This window comes from Loxodonta africana, chromosome 26 (assembly GCF_030014295.1).
Source record: "Loxodonta africana isolate mLoxAfr1 chromosome 26, mLoxAfr1.hap2, whole genome shotgun sequence".
NCBI classification, from domain to species: Eukaryota; Metazoa; Chordata; class Mammalia; order Proboscidea; family Elephantidae; genus Loxodonta; species Loxodonta africana.
The window spans coordinates 32,331,614-32,351,460 of NC_087367.1; the positions used below are offsets into that span (position 1 = coordinate 32,331,614).

The following is a 19,847-nucleotide window of genomic DNA, read 5'->3' on the forward strand; positions in this document are numbered from 1 at the left end:
AGCTCTTTCAGCTTTTTTTGGCAGAATTCATTGCCTAACTGTAGGGCTGAGGGATCAGGCTTCTTACTGGCTGTTGATGGGAGGCAGCACTCAGCTCCTAGGAGCCACCCACAGTTCCTTGACGTGTGAGCTTTCCCAATATGTCTGCTGACTGCATCATATCATATTCTATTGGTTAGAAGTAAGTCACAGGTCTGCCCACACTCAGAGGAGGGGATAACACAAAGATATGAACACAGCAGGCAGGAATCATGGAGGCCACCTCTGAGTTTGTCCATCACAGGGTGTCAGGGGGGCTCTATGGAAGAGGTGAGATCTAGGTAACTTGAAGGAACCAGACATTGGAAGATCCTGGAGCCTGTGAAGAGCATTATAGATGGAGAAAAGTGCACATACAAAGAACCTGAGGCAGGAAAGCCCTTGGAAATATGGACAAATATAAAGAAGACCTGCAGGGCTGGTATATAGGAGAGCAAATAAAATAGGGTATGAGGTAAGCAAGGTAAAATTAGAGAATGAAACAGAAATCAGATCATTTGCATGGCTTGCTACATAGGTACCACAAAGTCTTAATAAGAAATTAAGATTTTATTCCAGGCTTATTTTTATTCTTTCATTCAGTCAACATGTATTACCATTGCCCACTCTGGCCAAGGCACTGTGCTTGGTGCTGAGTGAGTTTATGGCCATGAGCTCTATTGCAATAAATCCAAATAAAACAGCTTTTGTCATTTTTGTGTTTACTCCAGGACCTAAGCTGGATGGATGTGTCCAAACCTACAACAGTAAAACCTGGAGGGCCATAAGCTACATCCAAGTGAAACCCAGTGAAAACGAATATAGCACAAATCTACACTACTTGGTTAACTGCTCAATAAATGTGTGGGGCTTTTTTTTCTCTTTTTTTTTAACTTACTTATCAGCATTTCAAATGGCCTCAGTACTCTGAGAAAGAACAGGAACAAGAATCTCCCCCAACATCTTTTTCTCACTCACCTCATTGTTGGCTATCCTCTATCTTGGACCTGTCTTGATACACATTCAAGACACTCTGAATGGGCTGCAGGATGAAAACCCCAGCAATATATTTTGTTTATTATTCAGGTTTAAAGCTCTTCACCACTTTGCTACAGCACTGATATAAAGGAGAACTTCACTCTGTGACTTTTCCTAGTCATACCGTGAGTCTGTATCCCATGAAAGACAGAGGAATATTAAGTCTGCTTGTGAGTTAGTCACTGACAGGAGGAGAAAGTGTCCACATTCATCTTAAACTGCAGGGTAACCACCTCTCCAGAGTTTGGGTGTGTGGGTAACAAGTTCTCATGAAATGGGGACTCGTGTCCATTATGAATTGTGAAGTTTGGAAATGAAAACTTGATCCCCAAAATAAAATAGGTACTTTTATTTACATAACATTCACAGCTTATATAGCAGTTTTAAAAGGTCCCTGGGTGGCGCAAACCATTTGGACTCTTGTACTAATTGAAAAGTTGGCAGTTCAAACCTTCCCAGTGGCGACACGGAAGAAAGTCCTGGGCATCTGTTTCCATAAAGATTACAGCCATCGAGGCCCGATGAAGCAATTCTACCTGTAACACACGTAGTCCCCACGAGTGGGAATTGACTCCACAGCAACAGGTTTTTTGGTTTTGTAGGACTTTTATACTTGTTAACTCCTTTAACACTCAACAAACTTTGGAGAAAGACAATATCCCCATTTACAGATGAACAAGCAGAAGTTCCATGGCTTTCCCAAAATAATATAGGTCACTAGAATTTGGTTGTGCTGACTCCTCAACATGACTGTCCTTCAACTCCATCAGCTGCATCGTTGCTAAAAAGCAGAAGTCTATCTAATTTCCCTGTGGAAACAGTACAGTTTTGTTCAGAAACATCGATGAGAGACACCTACTAGCCAAGAGCTTTGCTAGGCAAAGAGGATACAAAGATGCACAGGACATATTATACGCACATGTTTATGCAAACACAGAACACACACACACACACACACAGAGAGACATACAAACACACACACAAAGCATTTGGCTAACTTGACTTTTTTTAAATTAACAGAGTTGATCCAAAGATTGAGCTTCAAAATTCAATGCAATAGATTAACATAGCCTTAATCTAGCAAAATGTACTAGCCTAAGCAGAGTCCACAGAGATGCATAAAACTGACATATCAAGCACCTTAAGAGAAAAGAAATTTCTATTGTTTGTTGACCTGCACATGGCCAACCGTAAAAAAAGACAGTTGTTTGACAATTATTTTATTTATACATTTGTCATTTGCTTCCAGGCAGTGTTCAGATTAGGCACAGTATCCTGTGTTTGCACCATAACTAGGATCAACTTTGACTTTTTGTTCTTTTTTAATTTTGCTGATTTCGCCATTGCAATCAAATCCTGAGATAATAGGGTCTCCACAAAATCTGGCTTCTCCGGAACTGTCACCTCTTCTCAGAAGCTATGTTACCACATAAACTTAATTTATGATAAATTCTAAGATAATTTAGAAATTTAAATTTGAAGTTTCTTTTCCAGGATAATCCAGATTTAAAATTCCAAGATAATTAAGAAATTTAAATCTGAAGTTTGTTTTCCAGGATAATCTAGAATTAAATTTTAAATTAAACTAGACTTAAATTCCTAAATTACCTTAGAATTTTATACCAATGTATCTAGATTGTTGCAACTTCATAAACAATCTGAGTATATGTAAATGGCTGTTTCAATTTTTTACCTTCAACTTAGTATAAATCAAGTTTATATTGTAACATATTATAACTTCTGAGAAGAGGTGACAATTCTGTGAGTGACTGAAGCCCTCAAGGTCTTGCATATCTGTGCAACTGAGACTCTCAGAGACTCCATATCTACTTAGGGGTATCTACTGTGATATTGACTATTTTATTATCACCCTCAGATCTTTCCACAATTTAATTAATTGAGTGGTATGTCAAATAATGCCAAATGTTTTCATTCTAAAAAAAAAAAATCATTCTAAAGAATATTGCTTAGACAAAACAAATTTAGAAAGAAAATTTAGGCCTTTAAAAATATCATTGCATTGATTTTCTTCACATTTCCTTATTACGGAGATAATCTTTCTCTAGAGGAAAACTGGCCTGGTGTTGACAATTGAAGGGAGAGAACCTGGAACCTGAGATCTAACCACAAACGTTATGACCTTGGTCAGTCTATTTATCTGTGACATTTGGATAATACCCATCATAGAATTTTCATGAGAATTAGATAGCAAGTAAGTATAAGTATTATTTATGACTGGCGCCACATATGGCTTTAAAAAAACAAAATTATAGCAGCTTTTATAGCTTTAAGCTGAATACAGCTAGACAGAGAGCCTGGCTCTACAGATGGGGTTCCATCTAGTCAACTGCCATGTTATCCTCAACTCCCATCCTGGCAATTTCTCTGATTTTTTCGTACCTGGCCTAGCTATATCCATGACTTGATTTCTCTTTTCTCTGCCTACCAGGATTCCTGAAAAAGCCCCTCCCACAATTACTCACCCTTGTCCCATCTCTCACTGCTAAGTCAGAAGATCTCCTCTTCCTGGCCTCACAATGCTTACTTAGGAAGCCCTCTGCTGCCCCCATCAGTCCTTATGAGGCAAGGCCCACAGCCTCTGGAGAAAGTTCTCTCCCAGTAATCCAGGAACATTTGATAGAATTTTACCAATTGGTTTCTAATAAAAAGAAAATTAATCAGAACTTTAGAGTGGCAGAGTGCAGAGACCCTATTGCCACAGTTCAAATCCACCAGCTACTTCTTGGAAGCCCAACAGGGGAGTTTTATTCTGTGCTATGGGTCGCTATGAGTTGGAATCAACTCAAAGGCAATGTTTTGTTTTGTTTTTTAATTGTCTTTTATGATTTTTTTGATGAGTCACCTGTGCCATGAGTCAGATTCTGCTTGACAACAATGGATTTTTTGGTTTTGTTTGCCATATTATTCTTCAATATGTTTTTCTCCAGGTAGTAACAGGAAGAAGTGGAAAGAATCCTAATTTATCCAAACTCTTTAAATGCAAAGGAGAAAGGACTTTTGATGAACTCCAAGAACAGGTTCTAGAAGAGTCTTGTGACTAAGTAAAATAATGGCGAGGTGAAATACTGTGAAGCCTGTTGAACTTGGTAGTTCAGTCTTCTACAAAGCAGAGAGAGAGAGAGCAGAGAGAGCAAGTGAGAGAGTATAAAAATGATCGAGAACACGGGCTTTGAAGTCAAACAGGCCTGAGTTTGATCTCCTTAATAACTGCAATTTTGTACAAGATATTAAAACTGTAAACTAGAGTTTCCTTTAGAAAATGGTGATAATATAATACTCACTTCTTGATAGCATTATTGTATTAAATGAGGTCATGTATTGCATGGCCTTGAGCATAGTGCCCAGGAGAAAACACTGCTTTTTTAAATGGTCTTCAGGAAATTTTATCTGCCTTATATAAAATTTGAAGAGTGGGTAGAAATTATAGAAATTTATGATTATACCAAGTAAGACCTTTCAGATATCACTATATTTAGAAACCACAGTGTCTGAGCAAAGAACAACTGAATCTGAAATATGTTTTGAGATATTATGACCTTATTATACTCTATTTGAATTTTAATCTTCTTATTTAAAACACTGCTAAGGTAATAAAAAAAAATAATGAAAAGGCCTTAGTATAACAAACAGTATGATCTTTTTTACTGTGATCATAATCAGAATTTCTGGCTTCTTTAGGAATCTAAACCAATTTTGAGACAGATGTTTTGTGTGAGTGCTTATTATGTTTACATATAGCATAGTTAGAAAGCATCAGAGCCAGGAAATCGCTATAAGTAAGCGAGATGGCAAAGTTTATACAGCTAATTAGCAATTAGGGGAGCCCCGGAAGCACAGTGGTTAAGAGCTCTGCTGCTAACCAAAAGGCCCGCAGTTCGAAACTACCAGCTGCTCCTTAGAAACCCTATGGAGCCGTTCTACTCTGTCCTGTAGGGTCGCTATGAGTCAGAACTGACTCAACTCTCAATTGTGAGAGGAATTGGCTATGATTATGTGTTTTAAATGATTTTTCTATCATGCGTCTGTCCCATTTTGCCAAGTTTACTCACCTTTTTACCATATCCATAACAGATGATTTTTTAAAAAAATTTCAAATGGAGGCACCACCCACGTCTAGTGCATCCCTTAGAATATTTACAGGCCTTCTCTCCTTCCTGCTTCTTCTTCCCAGCTTCCATACTCTTAGCTCCGCACTGGAACTCAAATTCCAGTCACTGGGCTCTCCTATATTTCCTTCTTGTGACTTTCCTCCTAGTATTTCAGTGACACCATTGTCACTGAAAACCAGGCTGAACTAGCATTCCGTCTTCCATCAAAAGGTTAGAAAAAAAAAATCTTACACAGACAAATGAAAAGCAGTTCTAACTATCAAAATAACAAAACTATAATAATAGGTACAAATAATTACTATTTACTGAACTCCTACTAAGTGATATGGGTGTTACTAATAGGAATCATTCTCATTTAATGTAGGTGCTTGGGTGGCACAAATGGTTTGGTGCTTGACTACTAACTAAAACGATGGTGGTTCTAACCCACCCAGCTGCACTGCAACAATAAAGAAAACCTTATGGAAGAGCTCTACTCTGTAACACATGGGGTTGCCATGAGTTGGAATCCACTCAACAGCAATGGATTTGGGTTTTTTTTTTTTTTTTTGGATTTTCTGTTGTTGTTGAAAATAGGCTGGGAAAGGCAAAATAATTTCTTTGTGGCCGAAGATAACGCATCTGAACCCAGGACTTTGTAGCTCTAAAGCCCCATCCCTTGAGTGATGCTATCCTGGTCCTTTGAACACATTCTGATTTAGAAGATTGTTGTGCCATTCATCTCTATATAAGTGACCAATGAAATTAGAATCATATTCTCTAATATCACTCAAAAATCACAATACAGTAAATTCCAGGTTCTGACCTTAGATATAAAGATGGTTTCAACCTTCAGTCAATCAACACTGCATTCTCTAACATGGTCAGGGGAGTGGTAGGCATAAAGAAGAAGAGTTATCTGTATTTACTCTTTCCTTTCCTAGTATTAATTCTCAGGTGCTTCTTCCTAAAAACTTTGACAAAGATCATAGAAATTACCAATGTTCTGCCTTTCTGCCACTCTTGCACAGGCAGTTTCAGAATTGTCTGTAGACAGTACACCAAAAAAATGAATAAAAATAAAAAGTTTCTGTTGAGTCAGTTCCAACTCATGACAACCCCACATGTGTCAGAGTAGAGCTATAGTCCATAGGGTTTTCAGTGGCTGATTTATCTGAAGCAGATTGCCAGGCCTTTCTTCTGAGGCAACTCTGGGTCACTCAAACCTCCAACTATTTGGTTAGCAGCCAAGTTCAATGACCATTTGCACCACTTGGGGACTCCTATAGATATCAAGAGCAAGCTTTCTGAGAAGCTAGAAACTGATGATTCCCTAACATATGCCCCTTTTTGTAGTGTGATCTATGCAATTATCCAAGGGTAAATCTGAAATATAAAAAGCAGCTGCTAAGATAGGGATTTAAAGATGGTAATGGGTGTTGAAGATAGGGATTTATTGATACTCACTACATGCAGTCACTTTACATACTACATTATTTAATTTGCTTGATGATACAATGAAGTGATATAATCATCTCCATTTTTTAGATGATGGAAACTAAACTTCAAAAAAATTAAATAATGTGTAAGAGACTTGCAGCAAATAACATGGATTCAAACTCAGTTCTGGCTGATTCCAAGGCTTTTCTTTTGTAGCAAGGCTTTGTATCCATCTTTGCACAGGGAAAGCAATTGGAACACATGATATTTGCAAAGCAAAGAACTCTGAATATATCCTTTCAACATGGAAATAGTTATCATGCTATAGCAATTGCTTTTCCACAGATACCTCTACTGAGAATAAGCATAATATAGTATGCTGAATAGAGGTCACAACAATGATAATAATAATGAACACTTTGCTGTTCTTCTTTCTCTTGCCTCAGAAAATATTTTTGTTCTAAACAAAATTATACTGAAATACATTACTTATAGCTTCTTAAAAATTGGCTAGGAGTAGGGGCCATGATGGTAAAGTACTCAGAAGCTTCCGGTGGTCCCTCTTACAACAAAGAACTGAAAAAACTAGTGACTCTATTATATATGACATTCTAGGAGCTCTGAACATCAAAGCCAAAGTTGAGAAACCAGACTGAGTGGCAGGGAGAGAGAGAGACCATTCAGAAGCAGCAAGGTGTTGCCAGACCTGACCCAGAGGGAACCAGCACCCCGCAGGCCAGATTGGCTGTGCATGGTGAGGCAAGTAGTGGTGCTCAGGACACATTTTCCATATCAGGAGAGACTGAGCAGCAAACAGTCTACTCACGCCTCCAGAAACAGTGAAAAGTGGCCCTCAACTGGCAAAAGATAAGTACATGCATCTAACCTACCATGCAGATCAAAAAACATCCCTTTGGGAAAAACCTCTCACCCATTTACCTGACCTCTCCCTGCTCTGCACCAGATCCTGAGCCAGCATCAGAGATTGCCATGTCCCCTGGACTGGAAGTAGGACCTATCATGTGCCCTGAGCCATTCTCCCAGCCTTGGATAGAGAAAAATTAACAAACAGGGAAAACTAATCTGTTGGCTTCCCTAAACCGGAACATAGGGCAGGCACAGCTCCTTTGCTTAGGCACATGCATAAGGGGTCCATAGAATTTGAATACCTTTAACCGCTGCATAGGCCCGTGTGGGCCCATTTCAACAGCATAGGCCCTCATTAGCACAATACGACAGGGTATATACCAGAAGCTTAACTTCTACTCTGTCAGCTATACGGTGAAAGGGAAGGTCCGTGACATTTGACATCACTATACCTATTAAGCAAGGTCCTCATTTACCCACATCAGGGGCCTAAGAACTGGTGGCTCCACCCACACCATCTAGTCACCTGCAACAGGGGTTCAAGAATAAGTGGTGCCTTCAAGTCCTTACAGCCAACAGCACTGGGTGCCCATAGTCCAGCAGCAAACCCTCCCACCTATGCACTCTAGGGGACAGGGGCACAGTTTTCTCCAGACACTCAGAGGCTGCTGTCAGCCCCCTGCCTTTCTCAATGGATGACTCCCTACTACAGGCAGATACCTGTGCCTACACCAATCACCCTTGCCCACCTAAAACTATAGGCAAGAGCCTGCACCACACAATTGGTGACCAACAACCTAGACACCTGAGATGAATCCATACAAGGAATGTAAACAGACTCCTGGGCTCACATACCTAATAACAGATCTAACCATCTGGTGACAGGACTTTCGAGCTTCAAAGGCACCAATAATCAAACTAGCCACGTGAGCAGCCTATTTGGGCATATCAAAACAAAACAAAACAAGAAACTAGGACACGGTTAGCAAACACAAAATAAACAAATATAACAACTGATTGATGGCTCAGAGACAACAGAAAATACCAAATCTTATAAACAGGCAGACTACAATGGCTCCAGCAAACTCCAAAAACAAAGAATCAAGAAAAGATAAAGAGAGAATTTTAAGAGCAACTAGGGATAAACAAAAAGTCATCTACAAATGAAAGTCAATAAGACAAAGTTCAGATTACTCAGCAAAAACCACGCAGGCAAGAACGCAATGGGATGACATATACAAAGCCTTGAAGGATAAAAACTGGCAACCAAGAATTACATATCCAGCAAAACTGTCTCCCAAATATTATGGCCAAATTAGGGCATTTCCAGACAAATAGAAGTTCAGGGAATTTACAAAAACGAAACCAAAATTACAAGACATACTAAAGGGAGTCCTCCAGTTAGAAAGTCAATAACATCCATTAACAACCAAACACTAGAACACAGGACAAAGCAACCTGATATCAACCCAGATAGGGATATCACAAAAATGAATCAAATCTAAAACGCTCAAAACAGGGAAACAGAGACATCATTATGTAAAAGATGACAACGTTAAAACAAAAAGGAGGGACTAAAAAATGTAGTCATAGATCTTTCACATGGAAAGGAAGTCAAGGCAATACAAAGAAATAAAATATTGGTTTAAACTTAGAAAACTAGGGGTAAATATTAAGGTGAACACAAAGGAAACTAACATCCTACACATCAAAATAAAAAACAAGAAAAACATAGAGACTCAGCAAATACAAAATCAACAACAATGAAAAAGAGGGAAAGAACCTATATAAAGAAAAACAAATCAGCACAGAAAATTAAGTGTAACAAAGAAACTGTCAACAACACAAAAAAATCATCAAAACGACAGCATTAAACTCACACATACCAATAATTACTCTGAATGTAAGTGGAATAAATGCACCAAAAAAGAGACAGGAAGTTGCAGAATGAATTAAAAAAAAAAAAAAAAAAGATCTGTCTATACTGTCTACAAGACCTGCACCTTAGACTTAAAGACACAAAGAAAATAAAATTCAAAGGGTGGAAAAAATATATCAACCAAACAACAATCAACAAACAGCAGGAGTGGCAAAATAGCCTTTAAAGTAAAATAGGATAAAGAAGGACACTATACAATGATTAAAGGGTCAATACACCAGGAGGACACAACCATAAGAAATATTTACACACACAATGAAAGTGCTCCAAAATACATTAAAAAAAAAAAAAAAGTGAACAGCACTGAAGAGAGAGATAAACAATTCCACAATAATAGTAGGAGACTTCAATACACCTCTTTCAATGAAGTACAGAACATCCAAAAAGAAGCTCAGTAAAGACACGGAACATCTAAATGCCACAATCAACCAACTTGACCTCATAGACATTGTCATGGATTGAATTAGGTCCCCCCAAAATTTGTGTATCGACTTGGCTGGGCCATTATTCTCCATATTGTATGATTATCCTATATGTTGTAAATCTTGCCTCTGTGTTGTTAATGAGAGAGGATGGGCGGCAGTTGTGTTAGTCATACAAGACTCAATCTATATGATTGGATTGTGTCTTGAGGCAACCTCTTGAGATATAAAAGAAAAAAGCGAGCAGAGGGACAGGGGAACTCATGCTACCAAGAAAGCAGTGCTGGAAGCAGAACACGTCCTTCAGATCCTGGGTCCTTGCTCAGAGAAGCTCCTAGTCTGGGGGAAGTTTGATGAGAAGGCCAACAGAGAGAAAGAGCCTCCCCCTGGAGCTGACAACCTTAATTTGGACTTTTAGCCTGCTTTACTGTGAAGAAATAAATTTTTCTTTGTTAAAGCTATCCACTTGTGGCATCTCTGTTATACCAGGACTAGATGACTAAGACAGACATATACAGAACACTCAACCCAACAGCAGCCAAGTATACTTTCTTTCCCAACACACATGAAACATTCTCCAGAATAGACTGCATATTAGGTCATAAAGCAAGCCTTGAGAGAATCCAAAATATCAAAATTTTACAAAGCATCTTTTCTGACCATGAAGCCATAAAAGTAGAAATCAATAACAGAAAAAAAAAAAAAAACACCTGGAAAATGAACAACACCTTGCTCAAAAACTATTGGGTTATAGAAGATATTAAGGATGGAATTCTTAGAATCAAATGAGAACAGAAACTCTTCCTACCAGAACTTTTGGGACACAGCAAAAGCAGTGCACAGAGGTCAATTTATAGCAATAAATGCACACATCCAAAAAGAAAAAAGGGCCAAAATGAAAGAATTAACCCAAGAACTCCAACAAATAAAAAGAGAACAGCAAAAGAAACCCTCAGGCACCAAAAGAAAGCAGAAAATAAAAATTAGACAGAATTAAATGAAATAGAGAACAGAAAAACAATTGAAAGGGTTAACAAGACCAAAAGCTGGTTCTTTAAAAAGATCAACAAAATCAATAAACCACTGGCCAAACAGAAAAAAGAAAAATAGGAGAGGAAGCAAATGTCTTGAATCAGAAATGAGATGAGTGATATCACAACAAACCTAACTAAAATTAAAAGAATCATAACAGAATAACATGAAAAATTTTACTCTAACAAATTTGAAAACCTAGGGGAAATGGACAAATTTCTACAAACACACTACTACCTAAATTAACACAAACAGAGGTAGAACAACTAAATAAACCTATAACAAAAGAAGAAATTGAAAAGGTAATTAAAAAACTCCCCTCTTCAAATAAAACCCTGGCCCTGATGGCTTCACTGGAGAATTCTACCAAACTTTCAGAAGAGCTAACGCCACTACTACTAAAAGTATTTCGGAGTATAGAAAAGGATGGAATACTCTCAAACTCATTCTACGAAGCCAACATAACCCTGATACGAAAACCTGATAAAGACACCACAAAAAAAGAAAATTATAGACCAATATCCCCCCGTGAACACAGATGTAAAAATCCTCAACAAAGTGCTAGCCCATAGAATCCAACAGCATATTAAAAAAATAATTCACCATGACCATGTGGGATTCATACCAGGTACACAGGGATGGTTCGATGTTAAAAGAAAAACCGATGTAATCCATTACATAAATAAAACAAAAGACAAGAACCACGTGATCTTATCAATTGATGCAGAAAAGGCATTTGACAAAGTCTAACACTGATTCATGATAAAAACTCTCAGCAAAATAGGAATAGAAGGGAAATTCCTTAACATAATAAAAGGCATTTATACAAAGCCAACAGCCAACATCATCCTACATGGACAGAGTATGAAAGCATTCCCTCTGAGAACGGAAACCAGGCAATGATTCCCTTTATCACGACTCTTATTCAAAATTGTGCTGGAGGACCTAGCCAGAGCAATTAGGCTAGAAAAAGAAAGAAAAATCATCCAAATTGGTAAGGAAGAAGTAAAAGTATCTCTATTTGCAGATGATATGATCTCATACACAGAAAACCCCAAAGAATCCTCAAGAAAACTACTGGAACTAATAGAAGATTTCAGCAAAGTATCAGGATACAAGGTAAACATACAAAAATCAGTTGAATTCCTCTACACTAGCAAAGAACTCTTTGAAGAGATCACCAAATCAATAGCATTTACAATGGCGCCCAAGAAAATAAAACACTTAAGAATATATCTAACCAGAGACATAAAAGACCTATACAAAGAAAACTACAAGACACCACTGCAAGAAACCAAAACAGACCTACATCAGTGGAAAAATATGCCTTGCTCATATATAGGAAGACTCAACATTGTGAAAACATCTAAAAAAAAAAAAATTTTTTTTTTTTTACCTGAAGAGATCTACAGATACAAAGCAATCTCGATCTAAATTTCAGTGGTATTTTTTAATGAGATGGAGAAACATATCACCAACTTCATATGGAAAGGGAAGGGGCCCTGAATAAGTAAAGCATTATTGAAGAAGAAGAACAAAGTAGGAGGCCTCGCACTACCTGATTCCAGAACCTAATGTACCACCACAGTAGTTAAAACAGCCTGGTGCTCGTACAGCAACAGATACGTAGACCAATGGAACAAAATTGAGAATCCAGGTGTAAATTCATCCACCTACGAGCAGCCGATATTTGACAAAGGCCCAAAATCCATCAACTGGCGAAAGGACAGTCTCTTTAACAAATGGTGCTGGCATAACTGGATATCCGTCGGCAAGAAAATGAAACAAGGCCCATACCTCACACCATGCACAAAAACTAACTCAAAATGAACCAAAGACCTAAATAAAAAACCGAAATGATAAAGATCATGGAAGGAAAAATAGAGAAAACGCTAGAAGCCCTAATACAAAGCATAAACAGAATATAAAACATTACTAACAATGCACTAACACCAGAAGAGAAAGTAGATAACAGGGAGCTCCTAAAAATCAAACATTAATGCTCATCCAAAGACTTCACCAAAAAACTGAAAGACAACCTATAGACTGGGGAAAAATAAACTTTGGCTACCACAAATCCAATCAGCATCTAATCTCTAAAATCTATAAGATACTGCAAAACCTCAACAACAAAAGACAAATAACCCAATTAAAAAATGGGCAAAGGATATGAACAGGCACTTCTCTAAAGAAAACATTCAGGTAGCTAACAGATACATGAGGAAATGCTCATGATCATTAGCCATTAGAGAAATGCAAATCAAAACTACAATGAGACACCACTTCACCCAACAAGGCTGGCATTAATCCAAAAAACACAAAACAATAAATGTTGGAGAGGTTGTGGAGAGACTGGAGCACTTATACAGCACTGGTGGGAATGTAAAATGATACAACCACTTTGGAAATCGATTTGGTGCTTCTTTAAAAAGCTAGAAATAGAACTACCACAGGATCCAGCAATTCTGCTCCTGGAATATGTCCTAGAGAAATAAGAGCCCTCACATGAACAGATATATGCATACTCATGTTCATTGCAGCACAGTTTACAATAGCAAAAAGGTGGAAGCAACCAAGGTGGCCATCAAAGGATGAATGGATAAACAAATTATGGTATATTCACACAATGGAATATTATGCAATGATAAAGAACAGTGATGAATCAGTGAAACATCTCATAACATGGAGGAACCTGGAAGGCATTATGCTGAGTGAAATTAGTCAGTCACAAAAGGACAAATATTGTATGAGACCACTATTACAACGACTCAAAGAAAGATTTAAACACAGAAGAAAAGACTCTTTGATGTTTACAAGGGTAGGGAGGGAGGAAGAGGGGTATACGCTAACTAGATAGTAGATAAGAATTATCTTAGGTGAAGGGAAGGACAACACACGATACAGGGGAAGTCAGCCCAGCTGTGAATAAATCAAAAGCTAAGAAGTTTCCTGAATATAACCAAACACTTCAAGAGACAGAGTGGTAGAGGCAGGGGCCTGGAGACCTTGGTTTCAAGGGACATCTAGGTCAACTGGCATAAAAAAGTTTATTACTAAACTTTTCTTTATCCCACTTTGGTGAGTGGCATCTGGGGTTTTAGATGCATCAATTGTTCTCAACCCACTTGGGGCAAAGGAGAATGAAGAACTCCAAAAACACAAGGAAAATATGAGCCCAAGAGACAGAAAGGGCCAAATAAACCAGAGACTCCATCAGCTGAGACCAGAACTAGGCGGTGCCCAGCTACCACCAATAATGGGCCTGACAGACAAAAAAACAGAGTCCCTGACAGAGCAGGAGAAAAGTGGGATGCAGAACTCAAATTCTAGTAAAAAGACCAGACTTAATGGTCTGACTGAGACTGAAGGGGCCCCAGATGACATGGCCCCTGGACTCTCTGTTAGCCCCAAATTAAAACCGTTTCTGGAGGCAGCTCTTCAAACAAAGATTATTCTGGACTCTAAGACATTAAATGATACTCAAGAAGAGTGTGCTTCTTAGCTCAGGTAGATACATGAGACTAAATGGGCAGCTCTTGTTCAGACAAGAGATGAGAAGGCAGAAAGTGACAGAAGCTCGTTGAATGGACACGGGAAATACAGGGTGGAAAGGGGTGTACTGTCACATTATAAGGAGAGCACTTAGGGTCATGTAAAAATGTGTGTATAAATTTTCATATGAAAAACTAACTTGAGCTGTAAATTTTCACTTAAATCAGAGTAAAAATAAATAAATAAAATAAAATTGGCAGGGTTTCTTCATGAAAAGATCACTCACTAGGCTGCAGTCCAAAAGCCCGGGCTGTAGACATGGCTGTGTTAATACCTCCACAATGATGGGAAAATCACTAATACCATTCTGCATCTCCTTCACCATCTATAAGCTATGGTGGTTGAATTATAGGTCTTTATGGTGTCTTCTGGTTCTAAAATTCTATGAAATACTGTAAGCTACTCTCTGTGTAGAAAAGGAGGCCAATATTTACCAATTACCAGTATGTTGCAGTAGTAATATTCACGTATTAGACACAGAGAGAGGAATGTATTGGCATTTCTTTACTAAGCATCAAAAGAGACATAACCCTGGATGGGATCCAGGGATAGCAAGAGAGGCAGATTACTCAGTAAGCAAGGTAAGCATGGGTTTACCTGTGCATGTTTACTAATCTGCAGTGCACAATTTCACATGAGTTTCACCACATCTTTGATGTGGAGGAAAACGTGAATCGTTCACTACACATTTAATAAGTACGCACAAGTAAGTCTGTACTTACCTTGCTTACTGGGAATGTGGTGAAACCCATGTGAAATTGTTCACTACAGATTAGTAAGTATGCACAAGTAAGCCCGTGTTTATGTTGTTTATTGGGTAGTCTATCCCTGTCAGGGATCGTAATTCAGAAATAGGGTTTGATTCTGTAGGAAGGTGTTGTGGAGCTGGGCGAGAGATAGATCAAAGCAGAATCTTTGAGGTGGTGAAAAAACGTGAAATTGTTCACTACAGATGACCTGGTAAGCAAGGTAAGCATTGAGTTTACCTTGCCTATTAGATAATCCACCCCTGGATAAAGGGAGAGGTGCTGTCTAGAACAAAGGCAGTTACTTCTTACATGTAATCTCAGTACCCACATACCACTGTAGTATGTTCCCTGTCCACTAAAGACAATAACTAGGGGGAAAGCAGTTAATCCCAGTTACTGGGGCTCCATCAATCCCTCCTCAATAGCTAGTACTAGAAGTATTCAGGTCACTAACAGAGGACAGTCCTCCAGTTCTGCTCAAAGGATTTAATGAAACCACAGAGAGGAATCCAAAAACGAGGACTGGGTCCATAGGTCATCTCACCCAGAAACAATGACTCTGCTTCCCTTCTTTGAGTTTACTTAAGTTGCTAAGGAAAGAGTAGTCATGGCTGAGTGGTTAAGGCGGTGGACTAGAAATACATTGGGGTCTCCCCTCACAGGTTCGGACCCTGCTGACTACACGTTGTTTGGAAACCCTAGTGGCATAGTGGTTAAGAGCTACATGTGCTAACCAAAAGTTCGGCAGTTCAAATACACCAGGTACTCCTTGGGACAGTTCTACTCTGTCCTATAGGGTTGCTATGAGTCGGAATTGACTCTACAGCAACAGGTTTTTTTATACTCAGTGTGCTTACTAGAGCCCTCTCTAGGAGACATTTCATGCAGAAAGCCGTCAGGGCATTAAACTGTTGTTATAGATTGAACTGTGCCCCCAAAAATGTGTGTTGTAAATCCTAGCCTTTATGCCCATGGTTATAATCCCATTTGGTTTTATAACCCATGTGGGTCGTCCTTGTTATGTTAATGAGACATTTAAACCCATTTGGGTTGTCTTTGTTATGTTAATGACACACTTAAACCACGTGTGTTGTCTTTGTTATGTTAATGAGATAGGATTAGTGTAGGGTATATCTTGAGTCAATCTCTTTGGAGATATAAAAGAGATTAAAGAAGCAAGCAGTGGACAGATGGGGTAAGATAGATGCCAAGACACATGGAAATCTCCAAGCAACCAGGAAGCAGAGACCGAAGAGACAAGGACCTTCCTCCAGAGCTGGCAGAGAGACAAGTCTTCCACTAGAGCCGGTGCTCTGATTTCACACTTCTAGCCTCCTAAACTGTGAGAAAATAAATTTCTGTTAAAGTCACCTATTTGTGGTATTTCGTTATAGCCCCAAAACCCAGTTCTTTATAGCAGCACTAGATAAATAAGACAACCATCCACAGATAATCTCTTCAAGCATATAGCTACTTAGGAATTTAGGATGGGGGACTCAAGATCCTGCTGTCATGTCTTGTTATGGAAGACCAAAGTGACGTGCACATTCTGCATGATTTTCCTCCTGTATCTGTGTGAATGGGGCTGCCAGGATGCACACAAAGCAAACCACAGCACCATCCCTAATTGTCACAACACAAAAATGAATGTGGATAAAAGCTCACTGGAAAAGTGCAGGATTCTAATAATCTCTCAATATTCAGGTACAACTCGCCAGCTGGCAAAGCCATGTCCAGGCACATTTTCAGCCAGCTCTCATCTTTGGGACTCATTTAGGTGAAAACAAAGGGATCAACCCAGATTTCAGGTTCTTTCAAGTTTACTGCTCACATTCAGTGCCCAAGCCTGGGACCGGGGTCTGCACATTGAAAAAGGGAAGCTGGGCAAGGAGGTAGGCTAACTTGTGCTGCCAGAATGAAAATACTCAAAACAGGGCAGAAATGTCTGAGGATCTAGTCTACAAAAACTATACAAATTTATGCAAATTGTGTTTATTGCAACATTAAAATATAAAAAGAATTAGAAAAAATGTCCCCAAATGATGGGTAATCATCTATGGAATATTACGAATACACTGAAAACATTTACAATGATTTTATAATAATATAGAAAATCCTTGGCTAAGAAGGAAATGAAGAATTGTAAATAAGGAACAAAATGTTAAGTAAATCAAAGAGCAAGCAAATATACTGAAAAGTTAAAACCAAAATCTGTTAAGAAAATTATCAAAATGTTAACATTAAGTGTTTTTCTCTGATTGGTAGGACTCTGAGTGAATTTTTTCTTCTATGTTCCTTTATTTTCTAAATGTTTAATAAAATACAAGTATTACTGTTATAGTGGAAAAGAAGATTTAAAAAAGAGTTTTCAACCTAACTAAACTTTACATTTTGTATGTGTTTTGAGCTGACCTGAAAAATTTCCAAGATGCCTAACACCTTCTTGGTAAGTTTGATAAGTTTAAGAAACAACAACTTTGATAAGTTTAAGAAATTATCTTCAATGCACCAAGATAAAACTCAACCATCTGGGGACATTTTGACCCTGCTGATAAGCTTTGAATGTTGGAGTATGAGTGTTTTTGAAATAGCCCTATTTGGTGAAGTGTGTTTGTTGATCACACTGCTGAAGACCAGCTAATGTTTGGGCTACAGGCAAAGACAACCACAACCAAATTGGAGGAAAAAATTAGCAAGCTGTGGGAATCCAGATGTACCTGCCTGAAGAGCCTTGGTCAGACTTAATGAACCACTGCACATTCAAATGACCCAATCTCTTGGTTGCTCCCAATTTCCCACTATTGCATTATATTGACATAGACAATGTGTCTGGTACTTAAATCAGATCTAATCTGGTAATTAAGCTAGCTAACAAAGAATCTGTGTTTGCATTCACATGATGACTCTACAATGGAAAGAATTCTGCACGACAAGAAAAAAATCTAAACTAATTTTTCTTACTCTCTTTAGCTGGGAGGAGTTGTGACTTATGATAGCATACAGCGTATGAGTTGATTTATTGTGGTTGCAAATAACAGAAACCCATTTAAGTAAAATAGGTGAATTCATCATGAGATTATGAGGGTGTATCAGGGAAATGAGAAAAGCAGCCAGGCTCAGTAACAAACTGGAAGCAGAAACTGGAAAGCTACGTGGAACCTAGGAGGTGTTCCTCCTCGTCTATCTTTGCGTATCTCTGCCTCATGGTGCTTCTGCCCCCATTTCTTTCTCTCTACTTTTCTTATTTGCTGGCTACAAACATGGCCATCACAGCCCCTTCCCCACAATTTAAGGTCCAGCCAACCAGAGGAAGTCTCCCTCTAATCCTCTCTGTCCCTCTCCCCTCCTCCATATTTCCAGGGATAGGACTCTGATTGGCTGGGCTTGATACAAATCACCTATGGCCAAGGGACATACAGTTACTTGGTAGAAAAAAAGCTGCTGGGAACTCTGAATGTGCGGTCGCTCAGTAGAAACAAGGTAAATGGCAAGAGGCAGGGAAGGTCAGGGACAGAATGATGAAGCTGTCCACTACAGGCAGCCTTTGTTTTTTTCACTAGTATTTCAACACAAGACTTGTGTTCAAAAACATAAAAATCAAGTTTGACAATATATTGAGAACATCAAGAGCACAGAGACTATTGTTTCTATGAAGCCTCTGGATGAATCTTCAGGAGGCCCACCAAAGGATGAGTGGGGAAACAATGGTGGGAAAATAGCAGTGAGTGTTGCATCTATGTAACTATAGGACTATGACTAAAGCAACCGTGGGGATTTTGGTGACAGAAGGGGATGTTACAACTCTTGAAGGTGTATAACCAAAAATATTAGGATGGATAGGAGAACAAAGCATGGAATGGCTGATAATGGAAGCATGCTCATTTTCTCACTTTTAATAGTTGGGGGTCAAAAATATCATTCAAATTTTAAAAGTTAATAATAGAAGGAGAAGCTTGCTTAATATAACAAAGGTAATACTTAGGTAGACTAAGAAAGATTAGTCAACTGAAATTAGGAGGTGGAAGAGGGGCAAGGGAGGGAAGAGGGAGAAAATCATATTAATTTCATCATAAATTGCAGTAAGAAATAATAAATATTATTTTAAGAAATAAAGAATTAAGACTATTACATAAACTTACAGTTTTATAGGAAAACACCTAAAACGAAAAATATATAACTTTCTGTTTATCAGGAGGAGCACAAACATAAAACAGACAAAGCAGAGCAGGCAGTGAAAGATTTTTAAGAGCTATAAACCCGGAAAGCATAAAATAAAACAATATTAAAAAATCAAGACCAAATGTTATTTGTCATTTCAATTAAAATAATTTATCTCCTCTATTAAAAAGAAAGTATGGGAGGCGAGGTCAAGATGGCTGACTAGGTAGAAGCTACCTCAGATCCCTCTTGCAACAGAGACTCAGAAAAACAAGTGAATCGATCACATACATGACAATCTATGAACCCTGACCACCAAACACAGATCTAAAGAGTTGAACTGAGTGAGAGAGACTGAGAATGAGCAATCACGGGGAAGCAACGACTGTTTTTGGAACCTGGAGCCAGCGTCCCAGTCAGAAAACCTTGGTGCCGGGCTTTGGATTGGGCGCAGGGGAGCTGAGCGTGGCATCCTGAGGTGGCGCAAACACAGGATGCAGCCCTAGCCCCCGGAAGTGACCTT

At 38.6% G+C, this 19,847-nt stretch overlaps 1 long non-coding RNA gene and 1 other non-coding gene across 2 annotated transcripts in view; one reads left to right on the forward strand and one right to left on the reverse strand.

Annotated features, from left to right (window-relative positions):
- Window positions 1–19,847, reverse strand: part of LOC135228705 (uncharacterized) — a 378,080-nt gene that overhangs the window by 17,429 nt on the left and 340,804 nt on the right. The gene's annotated exons all lie outside the window — the stretch shown is intronic.
- Window positions 15,768–15,849, forward strand: TRNAS-AGA (transfer RNA serine (anticodon AGA)). The gene has a single exon. It is a non-coding gene; the product is annotated as a tRNA-Ser (tRNA).